This window comes from Larimichthys crocea, unplaced genomic scaffold (genome assembly GCF_000972845.2).
Source record: "Larimichthys crocea isolate SSNF unplaced genomic scaffold, L_crocea_2.0 scaffold82, whole genome shotgun sequence".
NCBI classification, from domain to species: Eukaryota; Metazoa; Chordata; class Actinopteri; family Sciaenidae; genus Larimichthys; species Larimichthys crocea.
In genome coordinates, this window is record NW_020860793.1 from 1,109,225 (window position 1) to 1,121,457 (window position 12,233).

At 40.3% G+C, this 12,233-nt stretch overlaps 1 long non-coding RNA gene across 3 annotated transcripts in view; it reads right to left on the reverse strand.

Moving 5' to 3' along the window:
- Window positions 1–12,209, reverse strand: part of LOC109140000 (uncharacterized) — a 26,327-nt gene extending 14,118 nt beyond the window's left edge. The window contains exons 1-5 of one of the 3 annotated variants that reach the window (XR_002042366.2): window positions 12,139–12,209; window positions 10,848–11,124; window positions 10,267–10,396; window positions 10,043–10,163; window positions 9,824–9,942 (exon numbers count right to left, since the gene is read on the reverse strand). This is a non-coding gene — a long non-coding RNA (uncharacterized LOC109140000). Of the gene's footprint in view, window positions 1–8,744; window positions 9,943–10,042; window positions 10,164–10,266; window positions 10,397–10,847; window positions 11,125–12,138 lie in introns of those variants that run through there. The other 2 variants (XR_002042365.2, XR_002042364.2) reach the window with 2 other exon arrangements.
- Between the last annotated feature and the right edge of the window lie 24 nt (window positions 12,210–12,233).

Sequence of the window (12,233 nt, forward strand, 5' to 3'; positions counted from 1 at the left end):
CCAAACAACCAACCTCTATGGCTGGGAAGTACAGCCGATGCAGAAGTGCCAAAAACTCAAATTTCCTGGAATGTCCAATTGAGAATGAGTCAGTTCCTAAGTCCCCATGTTCAAAATGTCCAACTTCACAGCAGAAATTAAACATGTTTACAGCCTGGTACTAAAAAAAACTGTTTTGGTCTTGTAGCTAATTTCCCCGTTCATGACAACTGTACTGAGGGTGAATTATATACAACCACTGTTCACATTATATTAGGCTTAAGTTATGCAGAATTATATCCGTTGCTAGGTCCTTACTAAGGCTCGGGCTACTGCTGGAGTAGTGAACTGGATTCCAATTACCTATAGGAGTCTACTGCTGTGACTGATTTTTTCCAGGTATAGTTGACCCTGTCCATATAAATGGAAATCAGAACAGAAACTGCAAAAAAAAAAAATATTTTGACCAGAATTGCACCAAAACATGAATATCCTTTGATTATAGTTTTATAAAGTTGGCAGCTGTTGTATAATAACAATATTACACTCGAGGGTGAGCTTTAAATATTATTGGCAATCATGTGTGTGCTAATACTGACGTAAAAGAACACTGTCTGTGTAATAGCTATTTGTACGCATCACTCAGCTGTCTCAGCTGATGATCCCACTCTTTGCTCATTTTTAGTTGTGCATGGCAGAAAAGCAGGACTGCCCAAAGGGGATGGCCAGCGCCAACACATGAGCTTAAAAACCGCTCTTCAGAACCTGTGGGTGACGTCACGCAGAGCCCATTCTTTATACCAAATGTGGGCGTAAAACGGAGAGACAGGTTGCTTACAACTCCCATGTGGATTTTAGTAAAAAAAAGATCCATTCCCAGAGTCAGAAACTACCGATGGGTCTATACTATCTCTTCAAGACTGAAAGCCCAGTGTGACTTCACCGTGTAAGTGCAGCTGCTGTTTAAACAGGCCACAATGTGTATCATTCATCATGGAAACTATATTAAAGTAGGATTTTTTGTTTTTGAGTTACTACTACCAAGGACAAACAAAGTTATACGCATACACGAATGTTAGCTAAATTCCCTGCCATTTGATATTTGTTGATGTAGACCCTCCACTGGTTGGCAAGACCTGACTGAAGCTGGCGCTGTCCTTTTGTGTCTACTATAGTCACAGTATTTTCAAGTCTTCTTCCATACAATATGACGTTCATTTTGTAAATGATGGTCCCAATAGTTTTAAATAGAGATAAAGCGGGGTATGCTTTAGTGCCATTCTTACCTTATGATTGACATGTCCTGTGAAAAACGTAAAAACTAGGCAGTGCTGATAGCGACTGTATTTCCTACTTAGTTCCACTTTTTTTTTTTTACAAAAACAGATTTTAATGTGCAAGAAGATTTTGGCTTCCAACATGCCAGCTGACGGGACCTTTCTGTGTGGAGTTTACATGTTTTTCTCCATCGTCTTGTGGGTTCCAGGTGCTCCGGCTTCCTCCAACAAACATTCAGGTGACTCTAGGCATGAATGTGAGCATTTGTGGTTACGTGTCAGCCCTGTGTAACCGTGCAGTTTGGACCAGTCAGGTAAACATTTTCTCTTTAAAACAGAGTCAACATTATGCACAGCCCAACTGCAGATACCACCGTTCCACACCCTCATCCAAACTATGTGTCACTACTGGCTCCAAAAAATCAAGATGCAACATCCAGCATGCCCAAACAAACAGTGAGTGAAGGGGTTTAACTTGTAGTGAACGAGCTGTTTACTGCTGACTTTCTTGATTCAATTAAAGCAGAGGAGTTGTTTCTCTGTTACAGGTCAGTTTCTTGTGAGGTACAGAGCAGCAGGAGACGCCTTCACCTGTAAACGGATCCTCAGGTCACTTCTGCTGCTGATGACAGAAAATTGCAGCAGGTCAACTCAGCTGTAGACCAGGTGGCTGCACTACTATTTTTACAAACAACCTCTCTGAGTCAATCTGCAAGGACCCACTGTGAGAACATTAAGTATATTCCAATGATTTATGTCAAAAAAATATATTGATTTTACAAATAATTGACAAAATATTCAGGGCCAGCCTAGGATTTGTAGCCCTAAGCAACATTTTGTGTGTGGCCCCAAAACACTCCCAAGGGCAACCCCAAATCACCCGCACTGCTCGTAACTGAATGAAAAACACACTGCACTTGATTAACAACAACTTTATTTTAGAACAATGTATTGGTATTTACATTTTAGAGGCTAAGCAATTGAACATATTCTAATAATAAAGATGATGTCCCTTCAGCGCAGTATGTCACTCATGGGTAGATGGACCTGGTGTAGCAGAGGTCTGTCCACAGTAATTCAATATGCCCTTTTTTACATATCGGCTGGAAGATATGACATAGGTAGTCTATGTATCTTCCATATGTATATTAACCACACAACAAATGCAATTTGTCAGTGGAAATATACAAATTAGCTGATGTCCAAATATGTCAAATGAGTTTGTATGAGATACAAAATACAATTTAACATAGCTTGGAAAGCAAATGGATAGCCTGAAACTATTTGGGCAATTTGGACGTTTATATGTTCTGTATTAAATAATTATATACAAAACACAAATTTAATGTTGCAATAAAAATTAGTAGCTAGTTAACAAGTAAAACTAGACCCCTACACATGTTATTCCTAGCCTCTGGTATTGTTGCTTCAGCACATAGAAAATGAATATTATTGATGTGATGTGTGAGAGTATACCACCAGGCAAAGAAAATAAACATTTACATTATACACAGATGTTAATCTGTCATAGGTCATTTTCTCATATATAAGTGTAGTGAGGGCTAAATAATACATAACCGTGCTTCTGATCCTAAAATAAAATGGATTGATTGACTATATATATCACAAAGGTTTTGCCTTATTTAAACATACTGTTTTGAATGTGGAAGTTCGTCCAGTCCATTCTTCATTCAAAGCTGTTCTTGTCTACTTTTCAGATTTCTCGACATGACATGCAGCCAGAGAGCCGACTAGCTTACCAGCTAGTTTATTATTAAATTCAATAACCTCCTGCTGCTCTCATTAAGCTCTCATGCTTTTTGCGCAGATTAATCTGACTGAAATGAAATGAATCAAACAGTCACATTATAACATACCTTACCTTGTGATCGTCTTTCCGTCTCGATTTTTCTTTTTTTTGTCCTTCGCAAAACTCCTGAATGTTCTTTAGGAACAGTACTGTTGTTAAATTCCCCACACCAGCAAATAACGTTACCCACAATGCCGCGTTTGCCGACGCTGTGGCTGCGTTGTCACCATGGTTACGCATGGAGGAGGGCGCGGTCACAAACTTACTTTACTTTATTTTCAACCCTGTACTAAACGGCTGTTTAAATTGATTTTTACCGTCATTGTAGTATATGTTGAAATAAAGAGAGGGTCAAAAACAATAACCTCACTGATTTTTGTGCCCCCTCTCAGTGGCGCAAAAAGTGGGTATGCACTATATGCGGCGCATAGGGGCGCCGCGTTAGAGGGGCGCCAAACGCTGGGGGAACAATTATTTCGAGTCGGCATTTCTGTATTTAACAGCTGTTTGTGCAGTGTAAATGATAGATCAATAACAGGGGGCACTGTCACTTTAGGCGCCCCTTCGCTCCCTCTCCTCTCCTCCCCTCCCACATATTCTGTGATATAATATAATATAATATAATATAATATAATATAATATAAATATATATATTATATTAATTATTAAATATTATTTATTTTTGTAATTGTTTAAAAAAAAGAAAAATATATACACTGGGAGATTTTCAGGTGTTACATTTAGTGCATATATTTTATTCCTTAGTTGAACACACTGAACACTGAACTTCAAAATAAAAGAGGAGTAAAACAGGAAACAAAAGACACAGACAATAGCCTACACTTCAAAAGCAGAAAATGCCTGCAAATGTCGCGTGTCCATAACTTCAGTGCAGAATGCCTCATGGTCTTCCTGCAGACTGAAAAGGAAGAGAAATGGCTCAACAACAACAGGGTTGTTACACGACCTCGAAGGTATTAAGCTAAATTCTCATATTTAAAAATGGGTGTAGGAGCATAGTACAACACTTGTTTTATGAGACACAGCTTTTTAATGAAATTTAGGCAGTGCTCGTTTGTTTTGAAAACTGGACATTTCCACATTCTGTAGTAGGTTAGCGCTGACTTTCTCAATCATCTACGTCTATCAATGTTGGAGCTACTGGCTTGACTACAGTGTAGAACGCAAATACATACAGAGCTTAACCTGTTTCAGAAATAAAAATGTTACTTCCTTGCCCCTTGCCTGTCACATATATCACAAAATAGCACGTCAAAACAAAAAAAAAGATTTTGCAAACTGATTTATGTCGTCTTCGTCTGTGCACAATATTCTTTAGCGGTCCACAGAGCGGCCACTTGCCGTTCATAGTCTCCGCCACCAGATGGCCCCCGGAAAGGAGTCAAGCGTTGGGGGCCCCCCCCCCCCCCTCTTCAATGTTTACGTGTTAAATCTTATTTATTCATGGACTTAAAAATATTGGACTTTATTACAGACTTTTATTTTGTTTTATGTATTACAGCAGGTGATCAGCTCAATCAAACACAAAAAATAATGTATCACATGTAATAACATAAATAACTAAACAAACATAAATAAGTCCTCTACCTACCACTAAATGTTACATGTCGTGCCCTTGCACTCGCCCATTTGTCAAGAATGGCATCAAATGAAATAGACCGTGCCACATGTTTCACATGGAGATCACTGCTAACTGGGTCAGGCGATCATTGCTCATACTTGAACGAAGGTATGTTTTGAGAAGCTTCAGCTTACTGAAGGATCTTTCGGCAGATGCAACCGTCGAGGCATGGTCAGGAATACTAAGGGCTACTGTCAAATTTGGGAACACCAAATCAAGATTTTCCTGTATGAGGAATTCAACTTCTCAAGGCCTTGTACCCTTCAGTAGACGGCTTGCTGGGTATATTTCTTGAATGATATCTCTCAGAGATATCATTCCTCTTCATCATGATCTGCACCTCTCTGTCCCACATTCTCCTCTGTGGTGACTGACTTGCCATGTCTGCCTGCACTAATTTTCCCAAAAGGACACAGTGAATTGGTCGGTCAGCAGAAATTCAAACCATACTAGGCATCTAGGTTTTGTGGCCTCACTAGTTTAATTATTCCTACCTGATGTCATCACTGGTCTCCTCTGTAGCAGATGCCGTCACCAATCTCATGTCTGTCTCCTTCACCCCTTGCCGTTTTTTTCTCCCCTAATTCCTATGGTCAAACAAGTATGTTTAATAGCTTTATAAATTACAACTCTTGATACAGTTTTTCAATATAAATACTATTTAAAATTAATTACTTGATATCAAGTGGCTGTTCCTACATTCCACCTAATATTAGACCAACCTGTTGTCTTCCCTGTCTCTCCTGACTCTATCTCTCTTGTCTTCTCTTCTCTCTCTCCCTCCTCACCCTGATCACGACTTGTGTTAAGGGGTTTAAAAAATACAAGTCAAACCACATATAAAAACATGAAATTTTTATTTTCATTTATCGTATTGGATCAGTTTGGAATCCTTTGGAGGAATCAGTTTTGAATAAACTCAATTGTAACTCCTCTGATGTGCATTGTGACGGTTCCCTGTGTAATTGAGTGTGTGCTCCCCTACCCAGCTGATTGGTGGAAACTCCTGGGCCTCACGTTAGGGAGAGTATAAGCTCCACCCATTAACTCTCTTTCTCTCTCTCTCTCTCTGGCAGGCTCCACCCACCTCTCCAGGCTGCCTCATGGTTTTTGGTTTTCTTTGTTCTTATGGCACACAACATCTCACATCTACACATTTTCATTCATGCATACATGCACCTTCACCACTGATTGACTGATTGCCACCCATCGTTTCTTTGGTTGTTTTTGGTAAAAAAAATGTTTGTTGTTTAGTTCTTTACAATAATCATTCCATTTTGGCCTTCAATCCGTGTCTCCCTTGTGTGTTTGTCATGGCTCTAGAGCCGGGTCATGACAACATTGGGGGCTCGTCCATCTTGGTGATCTCTTTGGGTATGGCGTTTGTTAGTATTTGGTGCTACTTTGGTTTTGCTACAGGGGTAGGCCTGTTAGCTTGATGGCACATTTTTGTACAGGACCAATTGTTTGTATGAAGTTGTGGTCCTACGACGTCATTTGTCTTTGTGAGGGTTTCCCTGGGGATTCCCTATTGGTGTTCTGCATGTGTGTTTCTCTTGTATTTGATAGTGGGAAATATGCATGTTTGTTCGGGAGTTGCGGTAATGGTTTGTTTGTGGCTAAAATTTGTTTTGTAGGCAGTGAGAGGTTTGGTTTTTCCTTGTGTGTTTGAACTGGAAATCAACGTAAGGTAAGTGTGGTCTACTGGGTATATTTAATTGAGTGGATCGGGTGTTCCCCTGTCAGGCTCAGCGGCGTTACCTTCTTAGGTTTCGTCTTATTTTGTTTTGTTAGTGTTGCGGTGACCGTGGTTAGAGCATTTTGTCTCGGGAGCACATCCATGGTTTAGGGTGGGTCGCCAGGTTCTGGTTGCCTTCCCTGGCCATTGGGCGCCAGTGCATAACTACCCACACCAGTAACTGCATGAAACTGGGTTGAGCTTAGCTTAGTTTGTGGTTGAGGCCGTTAGTGGGGCACACTCGCTTCTGTTCAGTCCAAATTGTATATAAAAATAGACTACACTTATAGTTTGCATTGATTTTCACACACACAAGTTGACTGGATATGAGGAGTTTTTTGATTCTCCTTCAGAGGAGCTTTTAGTTTGTGCACTAAGAGCAACTGCTGAAAATAGCAGAGCACTATGATATTGATGTTGGAGACAAACGTCTTAAGAAAGGTGAAGGCTATTTTGAAGTCAAATTTATTTGAAAACAAGGTTTTACCTCCACCAGTAGCTCCACCTGTTACCACGTTGTCTCCGACGTTGACATCAGGTTTAACGTTTGAGCAACAAAAAGAATTTGTATGCTTCAATTAGACCATGATAAGTTTAGTTGAACGCAGAACTGGAAAAAAAGAAAATGCGGCAGCGACAGAGCAGGCCAAATTAGATATGAGCACGCTCGGTTGACGTTGGTTAGAGAGAGAAAAATGTCAGCTGGTGAAGCCAATAGGAATTCTTCTGATGACTTTGACGTGTTGGGGAAACTTGCGGCTTTTGCCGAAGTTTTCAGGAAGGATCCCGAGTCGTTTTTCTCATGTTTGAACGATGGCCTGAAGTGCGCATTGGCCGGAGTCGGCGCGCACACTTTACATTACATTACATTACATTGCATTTAGCAGACGCTTTTATCCAAAGCGACTTACAGAGGAGGACATAAGCTGAGAAAGGTGTAAAGGACACAGAGTAGTTGTTAGTTTTGTTAGTTTTGTTAGGCAGGGAAGCATTCTTGAAACAGAAAGGTTTTTTAAAGGTAGAAAGGGATGTTGCTGTTCTAGTAGCCGTTGGTAAGTCATTCCACCATTTGGGGACGACCACAGAGAAGAGTTTAGAGTAACCTCGCTTTGCGAGAGGCGAGGGTACAACTAGACGACGACACTTATGCTCCAGTGTGTGCTGCCTGGCAGGGCGCAGGAAGCTTACGCTGCATTAAATGATACTGAAAGTAAAAGTTACTCTGCGGTGAAGTCAGCAGTGTTAAGAGCTTATGAGCTGGTTCCGGAAGCATATAGGCAACGGTTTCGGACATGGAAGAAAGGAGAAAATCAGAGTCATCTTGAATTGCCACGAGACCTGAATCTTACATTTCACTCGCTGGTATTCTGCAACCGAGGTGAACGACTTGAAGGTTTATGTGACTCAGGTGCTTTAACAGTTCAAGACTCTATTCCTGTGCAAGTTGCAACATATATCACTGAACAGAAGGCAAAAAATGCAGGTGAAGCAGCGGCCTTGGCTGACGAATATGTGTTGACGCATAGACTAGTGTACATCTGCATTTATAGTGTGTGTGTGTGTGTGTGTGTGTGTGTGTGGGAGGGGAGGAGAGGTGAGGGAGCGAAGGGGCGCCTAATTAGTGACATGCCCCTCTGTTATTGATCATATCATTTACACATGCACAAACAGCTGTTAAATACAGAAAATGCCGACTCGAAATAATTGTTCCCCCATCGCTTTGGCGCCCCCTCTAACGCGGCGCCCCTATGCGCCGCATATAGTGCATACCCACTTTTTGCGCCACTGAGAGGGGGCCACAAAATCAGTGTGTTATTGGATTTTTTGACCCTCTCTTTATTTCAACATATACTACAATGACGGTAAGAAATCAATTTAAACAGCCGTTTTAGTACAGGGTTGAAAAATAAAGTAAAGTAAGTTTGTGACCGCGCCCTCCTCCATGCGTAACCATGGTGACAACGCAGCCACAGCGATCGGCAAACGCGGCATTGTGGGTAACGTTATTTTGCTGGTGTGGGAATTTAACAACAGTACAATGTTCCTAAAAGAACATTCAGGAGTTTTGCGGAAGGACGAAAAAAAAGAAAAATCGAGACGGAAAGACGATCACAAGGTAAAGGTATGTTATAATGTGACTGTTTGATTCATTTCATTTCAGTCAGATTAATCTGCGCAGCAAAGCATGAGAGCTTAATGAGAGCAGCAGGAGGTTATTGAATTTAATAATAAACTAGCTGGTAAGCTAGTCGGCTCTCTGGCTGCATGTCATGTCAGAGAAATCTGAAAAGTAGAAAACAGCTTTGAATGAAGAATGGACTATGAACAGACTTCCAAGCAGTTCAAAAACAGTATGTTTAAATAAGGACAAATCCTTTGTGATATTATATAGTCAATCAATCCATTTTATTTTAGGATGCAGAAGCACTGTTATGTATTATTTAGCCCTCACTACACTTGATATGAGAAAAGATGACCTATGACAGTATTTAACATCTGTGTATAATGTAAATGTTAGTTTCTTTTGCCTTGGTGGTATACTCATTCACACATCACATCAATAATATTCATTTTTCTATGTGCTGAAGCAACAATACCAGAGGCTAGGAATAACATGTGTAGGGGTCTAGTTTTACTTGTTAACTAGCTACTAATGTTTTATTGCAACATTAAATTTGTGTTTTGATATATTATTTTAATACAGAACATATTAAACGTCCAAATTGGCCCAAATAGTTTCAGGCTATCCATTTGCTTTCCAAGCTATGTTAAATTGTATTTTTGTATCTCATACAAACTCATTTGGACATATTTGGACAATCAGCTAATTTGTATATTTCACTGACAAAATTGCATTTGTTGTGTGGTTAATAAATACATATGGAAGATACATATGACATACCTATGTCATATCTTCCAGCCGATATGTAAAAAAAGGGGCATTATTGAATTACTGTGGACAGACCTCTGCTACACCAGGTCCATCTACCTCATCGAGTGACATGACTGCTGCTGAAGGGACATCATCTTTATTATTTAGAATATGTTCAATTGTCTTAGCCTCTTAAAATTGTAATATACCAATACATTGTTCTAAAATAAAGTTTGTTGTTAATTCAAGTGCATGTGTGTTTTCATTCAGTTACGAGCAGTGCGTGTGATTTGGTGGTTGCCCTGTGAGTGTTTTGGGGCCACACACAAAATGTTGCTTAGGGCTACCAAAATCCTAGGGCTGGCCCTGAATATATTTGTCAATATATTTGTAAAATCAATATATTTTTTGACATAGAATCATTGGAAATATACTTAAATGTTCTCACAGTGGGTCCTTGCAGATTGACTCAGAGAGGTTGTTGTAAAAATAGTAGTGCAGCCACCTGGTCTACAGCTCGAGTTGACCTGCTGCAATTTTCTGTCATCAGCAGCAGAATGACCTGAGGATCCTGTTACAGGTGAAGGCGTCTCCTGCTGCTCTGTGACCTCACAGAAAACTGACCTGTGAACAGCAGAAACAACTCCTCTGCTTTAATATGAATCAAGAAAGTTCAGCAAGTAAACATCTGCGTTCACGTCAAGTGTAAACCCGCTTCACTCACTGATTTGTTTGGCATGCTGGATGTTGCATCTTGATTTTTTTGGAGCCAGTAGTGACCATAGTTTGGATGAGGGTGTGGAACTGGTGGGTATCTGCAAGTTGGGCTGTGCATAATGTTGACTCTGTTTTAAAGCAGAAAATGTTTACCTGACTGGTCACAAACTGCACAGGTTAACACAGGGCTGACACGTAGACACAAATGCTCACATTCATGCCTAGAGTCACCTGAATGTTTGTTGGAGGAAGCCGGAGCACCTGGAACCCACAGAGACATGGAGAGAACATGTAAACTCCACACAGAAAGGTCCCAGTCAGCTGGCATGTTGGAAGCCAAAATCTTCTTGCACATTAAAATCTGTTTTTGTAAAAAAAAAAAAAAGTGGAACTAAGTAGGAAATACAGTCGCTATCAGCACTGCCTAGTTTTACAGTTTTCACAGGCATGTCAATCATAAGGTAAGAATGCACTAAAGCATACCCCGCTTTATCCTCTATTTAAAACTATGTGGGACCATCATTTACAAAATGAACGTCATATTGTATGGAAGAAGACTTGAAAATAACTGTGACTATATGTAGACACAAAAGGACAGCGCCAGCTTCAGTCAGGTCATGCCAACCAGTGGATGGTCTACACATCAACAAAATATCAAATGGCAGGGAAGGTTAGCTAACATTCTGTGTATGCGTAATAAGCTTTTTTGTCCTTTGGTAGTAGTAACTCAAAAACAAAAAAATCCTACTTATATATAGTTCCATGAATGAATGATAACACATTGTGGCCTGTTTAACAGCAGCTGCACTTACCGGTGAAGTCACACTGGGCTTTCAGTCTTGAAGGAGATAGGTATAGACCACATCTGTAGTTTCTGACTCTGGGAATGGATCTTTTTTTACTAAAATCCACAGTGGGAGTTGTAGCTAACCTGTCTCCTTCCGTTTTTACGCCCACAGGTTGGTATAAAGAATGGACTGCTATGCGTGACGTCACCCACAGGTTTCTGAAGAGCTGTTTTTAAGCTCAGTGTGTTGGCGCTGGCCATCTCCATGTTGGCAGTCCTGCTTTTTCTGCCTCGCAACTAATCTAAAAATGAGCAAAGAGTGGGATCATCAGCTGAGACAAGCTGAGTGATGCTACAAATAAGCAATATTACACAAGACAGTGTTCTTTAACGTCATTATTAGCACACACTGAATTGCCAATAATATGTTAAAGCTCACCCTCGAGTGTAATATTGTGATTATACAACAGCTGCCAACTTTAATAAAACATATAATCAAAAGATATTCATGTTTTGGTGCAATTTGCTGTCAAAATATTTTTTTTTTTTGCCGTTTCTGTTCTGATTTCCATTTCTATGGACAGGGTCTAACTAATACCTGGAAAAGAATCAGTCACAGCAGTAGACTCCTATATGTAATGGAATCCAGTTCACTACTCCAGCAAGTAGCCCGAGCCTTAGTAAGGACCTAGCAACGGTATATAATTCTGCATAACTTTAAGCCTTAATATAATGTGAACAGGTGAGTTGTATATAAATTCACCCTCAGTACAGTTGTCATGAACGGGGAAATTAGCTACAGAGACCAAAACAGTTTTTTGTACCAGGCTGTAAACATGTTTATTTCTGCTGTGAAGTTGGACATTTGAACATGGGGACTTATGGAGACTGACTCATTCTCAAGTGGACATTCCAGGAAATTGAGTTTTTGGCACTTCTGCATCGGCTGTACTTCCCAGCCATAGAGGTTGTTGTTTGTACATGTTACTCTTCATGTTCTAACAGAGTTGTTCATCTTGATTCAACCGGTAGTGTTTCAGTAGTGATTCAAGCATTCCAAGCTGAAACTTAAGTTTTCAATAAGAAAAAGAACTAAAAGTTTACTGCAGGGACCCCAAACTCTATACCTCTATGACAATTATCACACTGACTCAGAGGGAGAAAGCTGACTTGGATTTTTGCCAAAGTATGACACTGCTGTGTCTAGCATGCAGAGTAACTCTGGTTAGGTCACGGCAATAGTTTCCAAACGGCTCAGACACGCTCACAGCTGCCCTGTTCATTTTTGCTGCACCTGTTGAATACAGATTACTTACACATACGCGTTTTCATTCAATTCAAGCCACTTCTCTGCGTTTCCAGGATGCCGACTGCTCTCATGTTTGCCTCACCCTGGCTCTAAATTTAGAGC